The following is a 4,840-nucleotide window of genomic DNA, read 5'->3' as shown; positions in this document are numbered from 1 at the left end:
TACACAAGTGTAAAACCAGCTGTTGCAGGATGTGACAGTCCAAACCTCTAACTCTGAGAGTAGTATGGAAATTCAGATTGATGCTGAACCTCAGACTGATGACGTGCCTATTTTTTACATTTGTCCATGGGATGTGGACATCACTGGCTAGGCTATCATTTATTGTTCATCCCTATTTTCCATTGATTAGGTGAACCATAGCAGTCCATGGGGTGTAGGTGCACCCACAATGGTGTTAGGAAAGGAGCTCCAGGATTTTGATTAATCGACAGTGAAGGAATGGCAATATCGTTCCAAATCAGGATGCTGTGTGGCTTGAACAGGAACTTTCAGGTGCTAATGTTCCCATGCATTTGTTGCCCTTGTCCTTCTAGGTGGTAAAGGATAGGTGTTTGAAAATGTGCTTTCTCAGCCTTTTGGCTAAGATCAAGTGTAGTATCTGTTCATGCTGCGCTTGGTTGAAGTCATTAAGTTACATTTAAGCTTCATTTGAAACAATTTTTAAAAGCGGCATCTCTGCCTTTTGGCTAAGATGCAGATGAGATCAAGCCTTGGAGGAGGAGCTATGCCTACAGCAATCACCTTGGATTATGTAGATCAAGCCCAAGGCAGGAGGTGAGAGCCCTGTCTTGTCAGCTTGGATTGGGAATGTCTCAACTTGTTGAGACTCTGAATTGGACTTGATTTGATTGAATTGGAATAAAAACAAAAAAAGGATCCTCGGTGAGTTGCTGCATGTACATGTTACATACTGCTGCCATTGTGTGTTGGGAGTGGAAGAAGCAAATGTTGAAGATGGTAGAAGTGGCGCTAATCAAGTAGGCTGCTTTGTTGTAAATGTTGTATGTTGAGTGTTGTTGGAGTGGCACTTACCCAGATAAGTTTGGAGTATTACACCACACTCCTGACTCGTGCCTTATGAATGGTGGATAGGCTTTGCGGAGTCAAGAGCTGAGTTACTCTGAAGAATTCCCACCTAACAAGCCTCTTGCTGCTGATTTACCTAAGGAAAGATCTTGGCCATAAAATTGGAGAAAGCCCAAAAATGGTTGCAGGTATCACACCATATAATTAATCAGAATATATTGCATCTGTTGCAGTTAACATTAAAATCTTTTTTCTGCCAGCTGATTTCCATGATAGATGCATGATATCATTAATTCTACTCCTGCTCTGCCTAAGACCAGAAGGAACTACAAAAGGTTGTGAATGTAGCTGTTAGCGCGTGTGGGCGAAACGACCACTACGGACTCAGGATGAAGTTCAATAACGGCACAGCTTTATTTTCTTTTTACGTCGACGGAGAAGCACAGTCAGGACATACAATCTGATTGTCCCAAAAGTGCTCTAAAGACTCCCCCACAACAGGCTACAGTTATACCTGAACTTCGCGTTTCAAATGCTAATCCTTTATTTACAGTATTTGACTTCAGCCATCCTGTTTCGATGTTTTCGAGTGTTGGAGCAATTGTTTTAAGTGTGTGTTAATCATTTTTGTCTGGTTGGTTATCAATGGTCTAGGATCTCTGGGGTTTGAACCAGAGCTGTGTTATTGATCTCAAGAGTTTTGAGCGGCCAGGGACGCTTTCCTTAACTGTGTTAATTTTAGCTGTCTCCATGGGTTGTTTGACTGGTTTAGAAGTGCTGGTGGGGATGTGTTCTTTAATTTAGTTCCTGTAGGTGCTATCCTGTCCAATTTCCCTTATGTGCTAGCCCTCATTTGCCTGCTAAAAGCATGCTCTTGCCTATTGATCTGTGTCTGGTACTTTGTGATTTTAGTGGAGGGCTCTGAGGATAGCTTTAGTTTGCTTCCATTTTGTGTGCCCAATTTCATAAAATTTGTGGTCCGATAACATAGCCCAATCCATCACACAAACCAGCCTCCCATCCATTGACTCTGTCTACACTTCCTGCTGCCTCAGCAAAGCAGCCAGCATAATTAAGGACCCCATGCACCCTGGACATTCTCTCTTCCACCTTCTTCCATTGGGAAAAAGATACAAAAGTCTGAGGTCATGTACCAACCGACTCAAGAACAGCTTCTTCCCTGCTATTGTTTTGTATGGACTTACACAGTGCATTAAGTTGATCTTTCTCCACATCCTAGCTCTGACTGTGACACTAGATTCTGCACTCTCTCATTTTTTTCTCTATGAATGGTATGTTTTGTCTGTGTAGTGCCCAAGAAAAAACACTTTTCACTGTAAATACATTTGACACTAGTAAATCAAATCAAATCAAACATGTTACCGAATGTCTGCACTCCCCAACAGGGGGCCCAAATTTGTATGATGTTTGCTAATTATAGCCAGCCTGCCCCTTAGAACCATAGAAATTATAGAAATGGTAAAGCACAGAAGAAGGCCATTCAGCCCATCTTACCCATGTCAACACAAAGACTCCGAGGTATCTTTGTAATCCCTTCTTCCTGAATATGGCAACTTGCAACACTTAAGATGCAGATCCAGGTACTTTTTAAACAAGTTTAGGGTGTCTGCCTCCACCACCAACTCAGGCAGTAAATTCTAGACACCCTATACTCTCTGCATAAAAAAAAATTCCTCATGTCGCTTCTAATCCTTCCGCCACTAAGCTTGAACCTATGACCTTTGGTTTTTGAACTCTGCCAAGGGAAACTCTTTTCCTTCCCCTCACAATTTTGTATACCTCAATCATGTCACCTCTTAGCCTTTTCTGTTCCAAGGAAAGCAACGTGAACCTCTCCAATCCTGCCTTGTAGCTACAGTTCTCCAGCCCTGGCAGCATTCTAGTAAATCTTCTCGACACCCCCTCCAGAACAATTATGCCCTCTCTGTAATGTGGTGACCAGAACTGCATACAGTATTCCAGTTGTGATCGCACCAGTGTCTTACACAGTTTCATCATTATACCCCTCCTTTTGTATTCTATAGTTTTGGCAATGAAGGACAGTGTTCCATATGTCTTCCTTACAATCTTACTACCTGTCCTGCTATCTTTAGGAACCTGCACTCTTGCATGCCAACTTCAGTTATCCCTTTCAGTATATTCGCAGACTTCCCCAAATGCCTTATCTCACACTTATCAAAGTTGAACTCCATCTGTCACTTTCCTGCCTACTCCACTAACATATCATTTTGCAGCTTACAGCTATCCTCAACAATATCCACTATACAGACATTTAATTTATTATTTATTTATTTTTATTTGTATCACACGTTGGCTTACATTAACACTGCAATGAAGTTATGTGAAAATTCCCTAGTTACCAAACATTGGCACTTGTTTAGGCACACTGAGGGAGAATTTAAGAAGGCTGACTGGAGGAATGCCTCAGATTGCAAGGCTGACTGGAGGAATGCCATTGCCTTCTGTCTGAGATGTTCGAGCAGGAATACCAAGGCAACCAGACCAACACTGTAACGGTGGTGTCCACAGTAGAGACTTGTGCAGGATATGCAAAGGCACTTGTGGGAATCCACAAGTGGCAGTGCCATAGGATGGTGAGACTTATGAATCTCACTTCAGGTGCCCACAAAGTCAAAGGTCTGAACTATGATGTGCAGCTTCTCTTCATAGAGCTGGGGGGGAGGGGAATCTTTGTAACTTCTTACAGGGACTGCCATCTTTTACCTGAACATACTCAAGGTCTGGAACACGATCACCTTGTGCCGCGACTTTCCCCCATCTGGAGTAGCAGCTGTCATCAGACAGCCCCTGCTCAGGAATCTGCACTTTCACCAATGCTATTTCCAGTGACTTGCAGAGGAGGCATGGCTATGGCTGCTGGGATGATCAGGATCGGGATGTGTTAGATGGCAGAGTTGTCTTTGTTTTCTTACAATCAATTATCCGATGCTTTTCCTTGACATTACCTAGTTGCTCTCACGGTGTCTTACAATGTTGGGGAAACTGGCAGCTCTTCATTTACTGCTCATCTCATGTTCACTGAGTATTTTGTCTCTGCAGCAGTGAAGGGATAGTCATCAGGCCAGGATGGTGTTTGATTTGGAGGGTAACTTGGAGAGAACGACATTACCAAAAACATGCTTTTTTTGTCCAGCTTGATGCCAAAATTGCAACATTAGGCTATTTTTGAAGGAAACTGCACATTGCTGCATTGTTTCCTGTATATAGCACATACTGTAGTCACAATGGACCATATTGAGTCCACCTGCAGGTATGCTGATCAATACGGCTGTTTTGTCCTGGATGTCCTCAAGCTTATTGAATCTTTCACAACAGCATCCATCCAGGTGAATGGTAAATATTCCATCATACTCCTAACTTGAACCTTACAGATGATAGAGAGACATTGAGAGGTCAGAAGCTGAGTCACTCATCACAGAGTGCTTAGCCTTTTGTCATGCTTCTGTAGTTACTTTGATTTTGTGGCTTATCCAATTATGATTCTGCTGAACAATTGATTTTCAGGATGTTGATGATGAGGGAATTCAGGAATTGTAGCACCACTGAAAAACAGAGATGGTTGTGGTTTGATATGTTTACCAGTAAATGGTTCTTGTTGCAGCAGAAAAATATTGGTTGAGAAAATAGTTTTAAATGAATTATGAAAAATTCCCTTTGCTCACCACATTTTTGCTAACCAAGACAATTTTTGGATAATTAAAATCTTCTCCATGTTGCCTCTATTGTTAATTTACAGCTATTTTGTCCATCTCGATTTTTTTCACAATGTGTATACAATTCCAATAAAAATATCAGGCTGGGTATAAAAGCAGAAAGTACTGGAAAAGCTCAGTAGGTCTTGCAAAATTTGTGCAGAGTGAAACAGAGTTGAGGGGCAGGATTTTACAGCCTCACTCAAATGAGACGGAAATTCCCGCTGAGGACAACGGAC

The 4,840-nt window shown here is 42.0% G+C and overlaps 1 pseudogene; it reads left to right on the top strand.

Moving 5' to 3' along the window:
• The first annotated feature begins 400 nt into the window (after nt 1–400).
• On the top strand, nt 401–553 carry LOC145353535 (U2 spliceosomal RNA; annotated as a pseudogene).
• The last annotated feature ends 4,287 nt before the right edge of the window (nt 554–4,840 follow it).

The sequence above is a fragment of the Carcharhinus amblyrhynchos genome, chromosome 15 (assembly GCF_965287045.1).
Source record: "Carcharhinus amblyrhynchos chromosome 15, sCarAmb.v2.hapA, whole genome shotgun sequence".
NCBI lineage: Eukaryota > Metazoa > Chordata > Chondrichthyes > Carcharhiniformes > Carcharhinidae > Carcharhinus > Carcharhinus amblyrhynchos.
This window is presented reverse-complemented; position numbering and strand designations above follow the sequence as displayed.